This window comes from Hyaena hyaena, unplaced genomic scaffold (assembly GCF_003009895.1).
Source record: "Hyaena hyaena isolate Hyena2069 unplaced genomic scaffold, ASM300989v1 scaffold_875, whole genome shotgun sequence".
NCBI lineage: Eukaryota > Metazoa > Chordata > Mammalia > Carnivora > Hyaenidae > Hyaena > Hyaena hyaena.
This window is the reverse complement of record NW_024081507.1, coordinates 383551-400001: the sequence shown is the minus strand read 5'-3', so window position 1 is coordinate 400001 and position 16451 is coordinate 383551. Positions and strand designations below refer to the sequence as shown.

Genomic DNA, 16451 nt, shown 5'->3' with positions numbered 1-16451 from the left:
GGGCTCTGTGCTGACAGCTTAGAGCCTGAGATTCTGTGTCTCCCTTTCGCTGCCCCTCCCCTGCTCGCTCACTGTCTCTGTCTCTCAAATAAAGACATGATTTTTTTTTTAAAAAGACATAAAAATTTTTTTAAAAAATAAAGAAAAGGAACTTGGGCTCAGTAGAAGACAGAGCTAATGCTGTGCAACATGTCAATAAGAGAACTTCAACCAGATATTAAGCTTTTCTTTTCCTACTCCACTATACCATGGTATTCCAATGAATTGTTCTATTGCAAGGAAATATTTTCAGAATATAATGAGTTCCTGGGTGTAAGAATATATTTAATTTGATCATGAGATGATGGGAAATACTGTTCACTAATAACTGTAAGAAGCTGAAGAAAGTTGGTCTGGAGAAAAAGTGTAATAACCAGATGTGGAGTTGGAAACGACTTTAAAGAGAAATTAATACAGATCAGTTCTTTTATTTTCCAAATGAGGAAACAGTGAAGATTAACTGAATTGCCCAAAATATTACAGACAGTTTTAGAGCAACTATTATAAGGCAACTGTAGTACAGTGGGTAAGAATCTACATTTTAATGCCAGGCTTCCTGGGTTGAAATTTTGGCTTTCACATCAGTTATTTGACCTTAGGAAATTCGTATAACTTCTTTGTACTTGAGTTTCCTCATCTGTTAAAGTGGAATGATAGAAATGCTTATTAATTCATAAAATTTTAAATATTTATTTATTTTTGGGAGAGAGAGAGGGAGACACAGAATTTGAAGCAGGCTCCAGACTCTGAGCAGTCAGCACAGAGCCTGATGTGTAACTTAAACTCATGAACCATGATCATGACCTGAGCTGAAGCCAGATGCTTAACTGATTAAGCCACCTAGGTGCCCCATAATCCATAAATTTTATGATGATTAGTAATATATGTGAAACAGAACACTGCCTGGCAGGTATAAGTGTTCAGTAAATGTTTCTATTACCAGAAGTCTTTGATCTAATGCTGTATTTAAATATCATATGTTGTAGTCAACAAAAACATTTTTTTAAACCTTTATTGGCTCAGTGAGAAAACCTCAGTTAGACTCTTGATGTCTACAGTTGTCACCCTAGTGTTTTTTTCAATCGTACCAAATTGTTCCTTTTTTTTCCAGATTTATTCTTATCATTTGCCAAAGGCTTTTTCAGTTTTATTCCCTAAATAGTTTTAACATTTGAGTAGCAAGACAAGTGAAAAACAAATTTACTTCATCTTTAAAGTATGGTTAACTAAACAAACTAGGGTGCCTGGGTGGCTCAATTGGTTAAGCGTCTGACTTCAGCTTAGGTCATGAGTTCAAGCCCCACATCGGGCGCTGTGCTGACAGCTCAGAGACTGGATCCTGTTTTGGATCCTATGTCTCCATCTCATTCTCTCTGCCCTTCCCCTGCTCATGCTCTGTCTTTCTCTGTCTCTCAAAAATAAATAAAAACATTGAGCACAAACTAATTTTATCACTGGCATTGCCATTTGCTATTATAAAGAGAAATGACCAAAAGAAAAAAATTGCTATTTTATTTAGTATTTTTAACCTGTATGAATGTGTGTAGTTTTTTAATTTATTCATTTATTTTGAGAGAGAGAGAGGGAGCAAGCTGGGGAGGGGCAGAGAAAGAGGGAGAGAGAGAATCCTAAGCAGACTCCTTGCTTTCAACATAGACCCAAACATAGGGCTTGATCTCATGAACTGTGAGATCATGATCTGAGCTGAGATCAAGAGTCAGACACTCAACTGACTGAGCCACCTAGGCAATCCCCATGTGTATATATTTTGAGTAATTGCACAGTAGATACTGAATACATTTTATTTTTTCATTTGCTGCTTATTTACCAGTGTTTCAGTTCAACTTTAAGGGCAATGATTACATTCACTTTAAAATTGATTAGACAATTTAACTTGGAATTTAGCAGTGGATATGGTTGAGAGAGATAAGACTATAAATAATGTGAAACATTAATCTTCTTTTCTTTCTTTATGTCAGAGAAGCCACAATTTTGTGTTTTGTCTGTAAGCTAGAGAATCCAGAGCTATATGTGAGGGGTCAGCACCAAAGAGATAAATGGGTAGTTTTGGTTTCACACAAAACCTCAAATTCTAAAATTCATGAGCAATGTAAAATAATGCATTTCAGTTATTTTGAATATTCATGTCTTGGACTTCAGAGTCTGGGTTTCCAAGGTGATTATATCTCTGCTTTTAACCACATGGATTGCCTTTATAGAAAGGAAAAGTTTTCATTAGTAATCAGGTGCCTGTGTTCTCTGTAGAACTATTTTCCTAATATTGTGACAGATGAATTTTTATGTCCTCCACTTGTAACTCCTAACCTATGGAGTAATGAGAAGCTGTGAAAAACTATTGGTATCAGGAGGTTTCAGTAGCCCTGCTGTTGGTTAAATAAATGTAGTTTCATTGTTGCTGAAGAATAAAATAGTACCTCATAAACCTTTCTTGAAAAATTTATTGGAATTCCTTTAATAAAGAAGTACTGTTACATGGATTTAAAGCAAACCCAGGAGCAGCAATCACAGAATAGAAATTTTAAGATCCAGAATTAGGTTGAAATGCCATTTAGATACTATGGTTATTGAGACAATATGCTTTTAAATACTTTTGTTAATGTATGGATGTGAAATAATTATGGAAATGTGCAGATAATCAGGATGTGCTTTCTCCATAAATGTAAGAGACGTAATTCAGAAAGAGAAGCTTAAGGAGTAGGTGAATCGACAAAGGTAAAAAAAAAAAAAAAAAATATATTATGCAAAAATACAACCTGTGGAGACAGCAAGCAGAGTGGCAACCTAAAAGGTAAGATAACACCTTAAAGACAATAAATTAGATAGCAAAGTGATTTGGCTTAAAATAAAAAGGTGAGAGTATATTCAAGACAGAAGCATGAGGTAATGTACAGATTATGTATACTAAAATGTCACATCAAAATTGGGAAATTATACCTCCTTTCAGAATATATGGATTTACTCAAAAATTCTTGCACAGATGTTGGAAGATGGTGGCGAAGTAGAACCCTAGGCTCACTTTATCTCATGAATACAACTAGATAATTATCAGATCATCCTAAATAACCCAGAAATTGACCTGAAGACAGTCAGTTTGCTGCAAGGCAAACTCTACAACTACAGGCAGAGAAGAGGCTACATCAAAGAAGGTAGAAAATGTGGAGATGCAGTTTGGAGAGAAATGGGTGGTGGCCACTGCAGTAGGGAGGGGGGTGCAGTCATGGAGAAGGGTAAGAGACTAGCACACAGGGAGCACATACAGAAAAAGAACACAGTTGGAATAAGCTTGGAAAGCAAGAGGGACTGAATTTTGTGAGTTTGCAACCAACAGGGGTTAAAGCCTAGAATTTTAAAAGTCAGTGTGTTTGGCTGAGCTAGAGCCCAGAGGACACTGGGGCTGCTCTAGGAGAGCGTGCAGGCAAACAACCTGCAGACACACAGCATGGAAACAGTGATATAAAGAGCAATTGAGGGGCGCCTGGGTTGGTTAAGTGTCCAACTTCAGCTCAGGTTGTGATCTCATGATTCGTGGGTTCCAGTCCTGTGTCGGGCTCTGTGCTGACAGCTCAGAGCCTGGAGCCTGTTTCGGATTCTGTATCTCCCTCTCTCTCTCTCTGACCCTCCCCTGTTCATGCTCTCTCGCTCTCTCTCAGAAATAAATAAAACATTAAAAAAAAAAAAAAAGAGCAATGGAGGCACACAGTGGGGAGGATATTTGCTTAACTTGGAGTATATCCCAGAGAGAGAGGGAACATTCATGGAGAGACCCTACTGGGTATAAAGGAACTGGCCTGTGCTATATTCCTCTCCTATCCCTCAGTATAAGCACAGGGTCACCTTCAGTAAAGAGTGCAGCACCCACAATCGGTATCTAACTTGCTTACACCAAACTTTGCACCTCCACCATCCAGTGGAACCACCATTCCCAATCACAGTATGGCAGGCCCCTTCCTCCAGAAGACCAGCCCAAACCCCTGCTCACATTGCATCTACTGACAAGAGAGTTATGTGGTGCCTCAGTTCTGGTGGCAGTGGTAACAGGTTTCATTTCACAAACAAAACAGGGCACATCTAATTAAAATGCACCACATTCAAACCAGGGACCAAATAGTGCCCTCAACAGGCAAAGTGAACCTCTGCAGATGACTTGCCTGAAGTATTAAGCAGCTGGGACAAAACAGCAGGGCACAAACAGCACACATTGGAGATACTCTTGTAAACACCAAATCCTGGGGAACAGGAGACACCGCACCACAGGGCACTCCAGGACCTCTTCTTCATAAAGCCGCTATCCTAAAGAACAGAAGATGTAGCTGACTTCCCTAACACACAAACAGGCATAGAGACTTAGACAAAATGAGTAATATGCCTGATAGAGAATTTAAAGTAATGATCATAAAGATATTCACTGGACTTAAGAATGGTAGACAAGAGTGAGACCCTTAACAGAAAGATAAGGAATAAGAGCAGAGATAAAGGGCTCAATAAATGAAATGAGAAACATGCTTGATGGAATGAACAGCAGAATGGAAGAAGCAGAGGAATAAATTAGTGGCCTAGAAGACAGAGTAATGGAAAGTAATCAAGCTGAACAAAAGAGAGAAAAAAGAATTATGACTTTTAAAAAATAGACTTAGGAAACTCAGTGACTCCATCAAACATAATAACATTTGTATTATGGGAGTCCCAGAAGAAGAAATAAAAGAAGGCAGATAATTTATTTGAAGAGACAATAGGTAAAAACTAACCTAATCTGGGGAAGGAAACATATCCAGATCCAGAAGGCACAGAGAACAATCAAAATCAACAAAAGCAGATGCACAACCAAGACAATTTGTAATTAAATTGGCACAGTATAGTGATAAATTTTTTTTAAAGCAGCAAGACCAAAGAAGACTGTAATTTACATGGGAAAACACAGAAGGCTAACAGGAGATATTTCAACAGAAACTTTCCAAACTATAAGGGACTGGCATGATATATTCAAAGTGCTGAATGGGAAAAATCTGTATGCAAAAATAACCTATCTGGCAAAAATACCCTATCCTATCATTCAGAACGGAAGGAGAGATACAGAGTTTCCCAGAAAAATAAACACTAAAGGAGTTCATGAGCACTAAATCAGCCCTGCGAAGATATTAAAGTGGACTCTGAGTGGAGAGAAGAAACGATCAAAAGTGAGAGTATAAAGGTAGGTGTAAAGGTATAAAAAGAAGTAACAATGAATATTCCAGTGAAATATCAGTCAAGGAATTTACAAAATTAAAGAATATAAAATAAATAACATATCCCTAAAACATGAGAAGGAGAGAGGAATGGGTTCAAATGTAAACCACCATCAACTTAATAGACACTGCAATATGCAGAAGAGGTTGTATGTAAACCTAATGGTAACCATATATCAAAACACACTAATAAATATACAAAATATAAAGAGAAAGAAACACAAAGATATCAGTAAAGGAAATGAGCAAAACATGAAAGAGAGAAAGACAAGAAAGGATCAGAGAAAATCTTCAGAAACAACTACAAAACAAATATAATAAATGCTTATCTATCAGCAATTACTTTGAATGTAAACGGATGAAATGTTCCAATCAAAAGATAAAGGCTGATAGAATGGATAAAAAAAAAAAAAAAGACACATCTCTCTGCTGCCTACAAGAGACTCATTTAAGACCTAATGACACCTGCAGATCGAAAGTGTGGGGAAAGAGAAACATGTATCATGTAGATGGATGTCAAAAGAAAGCCAGAGCAGGAATACTTATACTGAACAAACTAGATATTAAAGACTGTAACAAGAGACAAAGAAGGATACTGCATGATCAGAAAAGAGAGAATACAACAAGAAGGGATTATAATTATAATATTATGCATTCAACAGTAGAAGACCTAAGTGCATAAAACAGTTAATAATAAACTTAAAGGAACTAATCAATAACAACAGAATAATAGTAGGGAACTTTACTACTCCACTTACATCAATGGAGAGATTATCTGAACAGAAAATAAACAAGGTAATAGTTTTGAATGACACTTGAATCAGATGGATTTAACAGATAAACTCAGAACACTCCATCATAAAACAGCAGAATACACATTATTTTCAAGTGCACATGGAAGAGTCTTCAAAATAAATAACATCTAAGTAGGCAATAAAACAAGCCTCAACAAATTCAAGAAGATCAAAGTCAAACCATCCATCTTTTCTGACCACAACACTATGAAACTAGAAGTCAACCTCAAGAAACATCTGAAAAGACTACAATTATATGGAGATTAAATAACATTCTACTAAACACTGAATGGGTCAGTGTGGAAATTAAAGAAGAAATTAAAAAGTACATGGAAACAAATGAAAATGAAAACACAATGGTCCAAAACTGTTGGGGTTCAGGAAGAGTGGTTCTAAGAAGGATGTTTATAGTATTACAGGCTTACCTCAGGAAGCAAGGAAAATCTCAAATAAACAACCTAACGGAGCTAGAAAAAGAAAAACAAACAAACTCTACACCAGCAAAGGGAAAGTAATAAATATTAGAGCAGAAATAAATGATATTGAAACTAAAAACAACAACAACAACAACAAACAAAAATGGAACAGATATGAAAACTTCCCAATTCATTCTATGAGGCCAGCATTACCCTGATACCAAAACCAAGTAAAGACACCACTGAAAAAGAATACTATAATCTAATATTGCTGATCAACAAAAATGCAAATCCTCAAAAAATACTAGCAAAGCAAATCCAATAATACATTACAAATATCATTTGCCACAATCCAGTGGAATTTATTCCTGCATTGCAAGGATGGTTCAATATTCACAAATCAAAGTGATATATGACAATTAGAGAAGGAGAAGAACTATATGATCATTTCAATAGATGCAGAAAAAGCACTTGACAAAGTACAACACCTATTCATGATAAAAGCCCCCAGGAGAGTTTAGGTTCAGAGGGAACATACCTCAATATACTAAAGGCCATACATGAAAAACCCACAGTTAACTATTCTAAGTGAGGCCAATCTGAGAGCTTTCCCCCTATGGACAGGAACAAAACAAGGGTGTCCACTCTTACCACTTTTATTTAACATAGTTCTGGAATTCCTAGCCACAGCAATCAGACAACAAAAAGAAAAGACATCCAAATCAAAAAGATTTGGAGATGACATGATACTATATATACAAACCTGAAAGACTCCACTAAAAACCCGTTAGGTCTGAGAAAAGAGTTTAGTAAAGTCACAGAATACAATATTAGTGTACAGAAATCTGTTGTTTCTATATATGAGTAATGAAGCAGAAGAAAGAGAAATTAAGAAAACAATTTCATTTATAATTACATTGAAAATAATTAGATATCTAGGAATAAACCTAACCAAAGAAGTGAAAGACCTGTACTCTGAAAACTGTAAAACAGTGATGAAAGAAAATCAAAATGACACAAAAAAATGGACATACCATGTTCATGGATTGGAAAAACAAATTTGGTAAAATGTCTATACTACAAAGCCATCTACGTATTTAATGCAATCCCTATCCAAATAGCAGCATTTTCCACAGAACTGGAACAAACAATCCTAAATTTGTATGGAACCATAAAAGACCTCAAATAGCCAAAGCAATCTTGGGGAAAAAAAAAAAAGAAAGCTGGAAACATCACAATTCCAGACTTCAAGTTATATTACAAAGCTGAGGTAATGAAAACAATATGATACTGGCACAAAAATAGACACATGGATCAATAGAACAGAATAGGAAACCCAGAAATAAACCCACAACTATATGGCCAATTATTCTTCAACAAAGCAGGAAAGAATATCCAGTGGGTAAAGGACAATCTCTTCAAGAAGTGGTTTTGGGAAATATGGACAGGAATATGCTGGACTTTATTAAACCATACATAAAAATAATTCAAAGTGGATTAAAGACCTAAATGTGAGACATCCTAAAACCATAAAAATCCTAGAAGAGAACACAGGCAGTAACCTCTTTGACATCACCATGCAACTACTTTCTATATATGTCTCCTAAGGCCAGGGAAACAAAAGTAAAATAAAGTATTGGGACTACATCAAAATAGTTTCTGCACGGTGAAGGAAACAATATAAAAAACTACAACCTTCAGAATGGGAGAAGATGTTTGCAAAAGATATATAAAGAACTTCTACAACACAATACATAAAAAACAAATAATCCAATTAAAAATGGGTACAGAACATGAACAGACATTTCTCCAGAGAAGATATTCATTCTTTTAGCCAACAGACACATGAAAATATGCTCAACATCCCTCATCATCAGGCAAAAGCAAATCAAAATTACAATGGGATACCACCTCACATCTGTCAGAAAAACTAAAATAAACAACACTGAAAACAAGTGTTGGCAAGGATGCAGAGAAAAAGGGGCCCTTTTGCACTTTGGTGAGAATGCAAACTGGTGCAGCCACTGTAGAAAACAGTAGGGAGTACTCAAAAAGTTAAAAATAGATCTCTGTGATTCAGTAGTTGCACTAGTAAGTACTTACTGAAAGAATGCAGAAACACTAATCCAAAATATGTATGCACCCCTATATGCATAGTATCCTTATTTACAATAGCCAAGACATGGAAGCCGCCCCAGGGTCCACTGATTGATGAGTGGATAAAGAAGACGTGATAGACACACACACACACACACACACACACACACACACACACACACACGGGAATATTATTCACTCATTAAAAGAGTGAAATCTTGCCATTTGAAAAGATATGGATGAAGCTAGAGAGTATAATTTTAAGTGAAATAAGTCAGTGAAAGAAAAACAAATACCAAATGACTTCACTCATATGTGGAATTTAAGAAACAAACAATGAGTTAATGGAAAAAAGAGCAGCAAACCAAGAAACAGACTCTTCGCTATAGAGAACAAACTGACGGTTACCAGAAGGGAGGTGCATGAGGAGATGGTTGAAATAGGTGATGGAGATTAAGGAGTGCACTTGTTGTGATGAGTACTAGGTGATTAATGGAATTTTGAATGACTACATTATACCTGTAACAGATAAACAGTTTACTAACTGGAATTAAAATTAAAAATTAAAAAAATGCTTGCACATATCTGGACACTAATGATTGTAGCATACTTGAAGGATTTTAAAAGAAAAATTGTTCCAAGATATTTGGAGATACAAGCGTTCATGAATGAATTAGAAAAGTCACACATTAGTTAGACCAAGGGTAGACTGAATTAGTATTATTTTTTCTATGAATATAGTGTTAAATAGCTAACATTTATTGTCTACAACACGATAGATATTATATTAAGTGTTTTATATATCCTTATTACTTTATTAAATAGTTACTGACCCTATGAGGAAATGGATGTTTAGAGGTTTATAAGATTTACCCAAGATCAAACAACTCCTTTTGGCATAGGTTGAATTCAAATACTTGTACATCTTACTAGTGTATACAATCTTTGCCAATTTGTAATTAACAAATTATGTGTAGCTCTGACATAACTATCAACACAGGAAATCAATTTGAGTATTAACATCATAGAGGTTTGTCATTTGTGATAAATATTCAGAGATATACAAACACAGTTTACCTTTTTGAAAATGAAACTTTAAAATTTGGATTGACTTTGACTAACCTCTGAGATCTGCTTATGGTTTCCAGTACTTTTTATTACTTTTATTGTTAGCTTCATTCTGTTTCCTATTTCCCTTCCTGTATCAGTCCTGCAATTTACTCTTGGCTCTTCCTCTTTGTCCTCTTTTGAATGCTCCCTCACTATGCAGGCCTATTTCTGCCTCTTGTTTAGGGTACTGTAATCCTTACCTTTTATTATGCTCCAGTCCCGGGTAGTATTTCTTGTCTATTGCAGTACCTAAGGAATACACATCCTCCCTTTCTTCCTACCTTTAATTTTGAAAGTTAGGTATCCAAAATTGTAATTATCTTAAGTCTGTAAAACACACATTCAGATGGATTGGATACCACTAAATAGTGAATAGAAAAAAATAATAAAAATAGTAACTGAGTTCAGTAATATTAAAAAACATCAGTTCAAGTGACTTTATTTTACAAAGAGTAGATGCACCGACATTAACCAATTGACTTGAAGTCTTTAACAGATTGAACTGATTAGATATTTTATCCACTAATAAAACTTCATAATGTAGACTCATTAGATGCTGGTAGAACCCTTCTCAAATTGTTTTGATCAAAAATATATCTGGACATTGCCAAATATACCTCTGGGTAGGGCCTGAGGGTCAAAATCGGTAAAGGTATAGACTAGCATTCATTTTTATTAAAAACTCATTCAATTTAATTCCAGACTTTAGGAATTAATGAATTAAGTAAAAGAGTCAGAGATAGTATCATGTGAAAGTATACAATTTCAATATGAATTACCATTAAGCTGTTCAGTTAGTTTGCAAGGATATTGAGGGCTGTGAGCATCTTTTAGGCTTTATATAACACAGCTTTGAAAACACAGATTGTTAATTTAGTTACTCTTACTACTGACATATTTTCCCATGCTTAATAGACAGTCAATAAGAAACTAAACCAAGACAAGAGTACATAATGTAATGAAACAGTCCGTGGACTTGGGGCCACAGAAAGTAGAGTTACCCACTAGTACCATCTAAAGTAGCAAGACTTTTGTAATGTGAGGATCAGCTATTTGATAAAAGTGTCCAAACTTGGCTATATTTTGTAACTGGAGGAGAAAGTCAAACCAGAGAGAATGCTGGAGGTGGCAAGCTTGCCCCACATCAGTAGATCAACCAAACCAAGAATATAAACTAAGATGAAGTTTCTGTTCTGAAATCATCCATGTCTCTGTTTTGTTGTTGTTGTTTTTGTTTTTTCTTCACAGACTTCAGAATCTCTTAATCATAAAAATTATGTAACTGCCCCTTCAGGTTAAAATCCAAGAGGAATAGTTTGATAGCATCCTCTTATAGGAAATGAGATCTATCCTTTACCAGACCTAAAGATGTCTTCTTTTTCAAGGATGAATACACAGATAAACTAAAATCAGACTCTTAGAATCTATACAAAGATTCTACAAATAAATAGAGAAAAATTTAGCAATAAGAAGCAGAATAACATTTCTGAGACAGATTTTCTGTGGTAAAAGCATGTAAATTTTATGGATTGTGATTTATGTTCTCAGTAAAATTCAAGATGAGATTTAATGAAACAAAAAATGAAGATTAGATAAGACAATAAACTAATATATAAAGAGACCTAATTCTGAATAGAAAAAAATATTAAAAAATTGAAAGTGCTGTATCAGTTTTCAAATTCAAAGAATGGAAGCCATACTGAAAAAAAAAGATATGGAGGAAACACTTAGAATCTTTTGCTCAGAATGTGTAGGAAAAGACCGATGAAAATAGAAGATAATATATTTGGAGGTCAAGGAGGTCAAAAACAGATCTATTATTCCAATACTAACAATTTCCAAGGAAGATTAAGAAAAACTGGAACAGAAGAATTGTCATGCAGTCAGATGCCTAGATGATTAATTAGGACAAAGAGCCAAACTGAAGGTAATAACCAAGCCTTTATTTTCTGGGTTGGTACAAGCAAGAGGCAAAAAGGCGAGTCCCCAGTGTTCTATTTTCCATACTGAATGGCACCAGGCAAGAGTAAGGTAGATGCAATGCAGATTGGGAGTGAATAGGGTGACAATGGAAATGTCACAGTGCTGAGGAGCTCCAACTAAAAGATTCCTGCTATTTTATAAAGGGGGTGAGGACTGGAAAAGAACCAAGTTAGAGTGGAGAAAAATGCCTCAGTCAGTGCCTCCCATAAGGAAGTCTTGGGGAAGTATTTAATAAAGGAGGAGGCACCTGAACTAGGATTGCAGATGTACATATGATAATAGCTGTCAGTGGTGAGGAGCCTGAGTCCTTGACTGTAGCTCCTTCCCGAAAACTGACTGTGCACTGAGTCTAATATATGGAGAGCAGCATCCCCCATGAGGTCTTCCACGCAAAGCCTTATAATCGCCTATAATTGGATCTGAAAGATCACACGTAGGATTTTGGTCTGGATCCAACTCCTCATTGAATTATACTTTTAAGAGTCCCTTAAAAAACAGGAGGAAAACAGGTATAAAGTGAAGAAAAATCAGATGAGCCCCAAACTTCTCAGCAGCTCTTAATGCCAGAGAACAATAAGGTAGAGCAATAGCTGCAACATTTTAAGGCAATAATTCTATATTTAACTCAGTTATTCATATGAAACCACAATAGCAAAAACAATTTCAGGAGCACAAATCATCAGAAAATCCTTTCCTGATCGTGGAAATAAATCATAGAAAATCTGTTTCAGCCAACTAGAAAAAAATCAAGCTAAATAACTCAAGTTTAAGTCATGTTTAAAGGATTGACATTGAATAGCAAAACCATTTGAAGTAATAAAACCCAAAGAATTACTGTAAATAGATTATGGCATAGAATGCAGATGTCATTATTCTGAAGGAAATATTTCATTCTTACAAAAATTTAAAACATCTTGGCTCTGAAATCTAGAGTATATCATCAAAATTCAAAAGTAAAAATACCTCTATTTCTTCTTTTGACATATGGAAGGTTTTATTAGATACTTGTTTCACCCTTGATACTAAAGAAATATAACTTTTAGTAAGAAAAAATGAGCTTTATAACTTCCAAATACTAAAGAAAAGAGATCTCAAAGAAAATACGGTCCATACAGTGAAAGATAGAACCAAAGAAGAATAAAATATATAAAACATAAAATAAGAACTTATAGGCAAGAAGAAACATAAATTTAAGTTGAATATTTCTAATAAGAGGCAAAATTTCTCAAATTGAGTGAAAATACAGAAGAATACCTAAAACAAAATTACTGAAAATGATTTAAAGGAAAAAATAAGGGGTGCCTGGCTGGCTCAGTCAGTAGAGCGTGTGAATTGATATTGGGGTTGTGGGTTCAAGCCCCACACTGGGCATGGAGCCTGCTTTAAAAATAAATTAATGTGGTGCCTGGGTGGCTCAGTTGGTTAAGTATCTGACTTTTGCTCATGTCAGATGTATCTTACAGTCCACGGTTTGAGACCCGTGTCAGAGTCTGTGCTGATTCCTCAGAGCCTGGAGCCTGCTTCAGATTCTGTGTCTCCCTCTCTCTCTCTGCCTCTCCCCAGCTTGCACTCTGTCTATCTCAAAAATAAACATTAAAAAATAAATTAAATAAATGTATATAAATATAAATATTATACACAAAGAATTTTAACATGGAGGAATGAACAAAGATATTCCACATACAGGGAAATTGAAATAAAGCAGGGTACAAATTATTTCAAAGTATATATTTATTAAGGTAGTCATTTTTAATTGAAAAAAGCTATAATCACCAATAAAGATATAACTATTATATACACAGGTGACTCTTGATCAATGCAGGGGTTAGGGGCATAGACCTCCTGTGCAGTTGAAAATCTACATTGTAACTTCTGACTCCCCCAAAACAACAAATATCTACTATTGATTGGAAGCCTTGCCAATAACATGAACAGTTAATTAACACATATTTTGTATGTTATATGTATTAAATAATGTATTTTTACAATAAAATAAGCTAGCAGAAAATGTTAAGAAATTCATAAGTTAGAGAAAATACACTTAAATTATTGTACTGTATGTTTATGTTGTCTGTTTATAAGACAAATTGTCAGTATCTACATCAATATTATATGATACAAAACACTGTAGACATTATACTTATTAATAACACTAGACATAAAAATGAAAGGACAATGTGAAAAAAATTCATATTTATTTACAGGTATAATGATTCATGCATTGGTAATGAAGAAGCAGTAATGATTACTTTATGTTTGCCTAGTATAGTCAATACAGTTGCTTCAGGGCAGCTTAGCATATACAATGATTAATGAATTGTTATAAAAATTTTATGGCATACAGTATTACAGTTATATTCCTAATACAGTATTGGGAACATTGTTAATGTTTATCTGTGATGATAGGCTAATGCTCATTTTTTCCAATTATAAGAGAGAGGGGGATATTGTATGGTAAAGTAATTCTTTAAAAACAAAGTTATAAAATGGTAAGAAAGTTAACACATTACCAATTTTCTATTACATATCACTCACCTTATGCCCATGTAAGGTTAGGCTATCCACTTCCATAACAAGTCTTGCACACAATGTGATTGCACACAATATGATGAATACTTAGGCAGTGACAAAGCTGACACAACATCTCCTACAATTCTTACAGTAAAGTTATTAGATTTTAGCACAAGAACACTTATAAACATACATAACAGATAAATTTATCAACTGTCCAGTGGGATGATTATTCACTATTCATTAAGTGGAACAGAATCACTATAAAGGTCTTCATCTTTGTCTTCGTGCTGAGTAGGCTGAGGAAGAGGAGAGGTTGGTCTTGCTGTCTCAGGAATGGCAGAGGTTTAAGAGGTGGAAGGGGAAGCAGGAGAGGCAGGCACACCTGGTGTCACTTCATGGAGATACATTTTGATTTCTATCTGACTTTTTGCTTTTCCATTTTAATAAAAATGTTTCTATATGGTTCCAATCCTTCTTCCACCATTTGCTTTAGTTTCAGTGCTCATATCATAAAAGGGTCCATTGTCATAAAAGAAGTCAAAAGAAGTCTTGAATATTCAGAACCCTTCTGTCAGATTGATTTGTTTGTTTTCTGGTACTGCTTCTTCTACATCTTCTTCCTCATTGCTGATGATCCATAAGCTCTCATCTCTATCAAATTGTCTTCTGTTATTTCCTCTGGTATGGTATTTATTAACTCTTGAATTTCTTCAAGATCCATATCTTCACCCTCCCAGCTTTTTTGCCATATCCAAAATCTCTTTCATGATTTCCTTGATTGGTGAAACACAGTTTTCTGCAGCAAGAATTTATTGTTTGGAGCAAAGGCCTTCACAGCTTTTTCTATAACAATGATGGTAATTTCAATTGTGTAATCCTTCCAGGCTTGCATGATTTTTTTTCTATCACTGCTCTCCATAGTGTTGACAATCTTTTTCATACAGTACTGTGTGTAATGAGCCTTTTAAATGTCCTTATGATACCCTCATCTAGAGGCTAAATTAGAGACATTGTGTCTGAGGGCAAGTAGACTACTTTGATGCCTTTGGTATTGAATTCATGGGGTTTAGGATGGCCAGGATGGTTCAATATCAAAAGAACTTTAAAAAGTAGTCCCTTACTGGCATGGTACTTCCTGACTTTAGGGACAGAGCATCAATAGGACCAATCCAGAGAAAGGGTTCTTATGAGAAAGGGTTCTCATTGTGCAGGCCTTCTTGTGTAACCAAAAGACTGATAGCTGGTATTTATCTTTTCCTTTTAAGGCTTGGGAGTTAGCAGCTTTATAGATCAGGCAGTCCTGATCATAAAACCAACTGCATTTGTTAATCTATTTCTTCCTGCTCTCTTCTCTCCCTTGCTAATAATGTCCTGTGTGACATTGGTTTTTTTTTCTTTTTCCCAGAATAGGGCGCTTTCACCTGCATTAAATACTTGTTCAGGATATAGCTTTTCTTCTCAGTGATTTTTGTAATGATATTTGGGAATTCACCTACTGCCACATAGTTGTTAACCTTGACATTTTTTTAAGCCAAACCTCTTTCTAAAATTATCAAACCATCCTTGGCTGGCATTAAATGCCCTAGCTTTAGATCCTTCACCTTCCTTTTGCTTTAAATTAGCTTTAAGTTAGCTTTTCCTTGAATCATATTAGAATCTATAGATATATGCCTTTCTTATAGCAATCCTGCACCCACATAAAAGCTGCATTTTCAATATGAGATAAAAATATTTCACAAAAGGTGTAAGGTTTTCATGCCTACTAGTATAGCTGAAGTGAAAAGTGCATGAATTTCATTTTGTTTGTTACTTATTTTTTTTTTTTTTTGTACAACGGTTCTTACACAGGATTCATCTTAAAATGGTGGGCAACCACAGCTGCAGATCACAATCATACATATAAAGCAATTCAACTTTTTCTTATAATGTCATAACATTTGTCTGCTTCTTGGGAGTACTTCCAACATCACTAATGGCACTTCATAGTGTTTTTCAAGGTTTACAGTATTACAGTAAACACAAAAAGTACATGAGAACTGCAAGAGATCACTTTTTATTGTAATATGTGAGTGAAGAGACAAACTGCTCATCTCATGTGGAGATGATTAGCATCATACTGTTTTAAGCATATATTTGCAACACTTGAGCTCATCACAATAGCTATAGGAGGTGGCTATGAAATTACAGTAGTTCAGTAGGTACTACAGTAAGTACTACAGTAGGTCTACAGTTAATTTTATGGAGTTATGATTTAA

General features: G+C 35.0%; 1 protein-coding gene across 3 annotated transcripts in view; it reads left to right on the top strand.

Moving 5' to 3' along the window:
- The window catches only part of PHYHIPL (phytanoyl-CoA 2-hydroxylase interacting protein like), a 79121-nt gene that overhangs the window by 41722 nt on the left and 20948 nt on the right, over positions 1–16451 (top strand). The window lies entirely within an intron of this gene.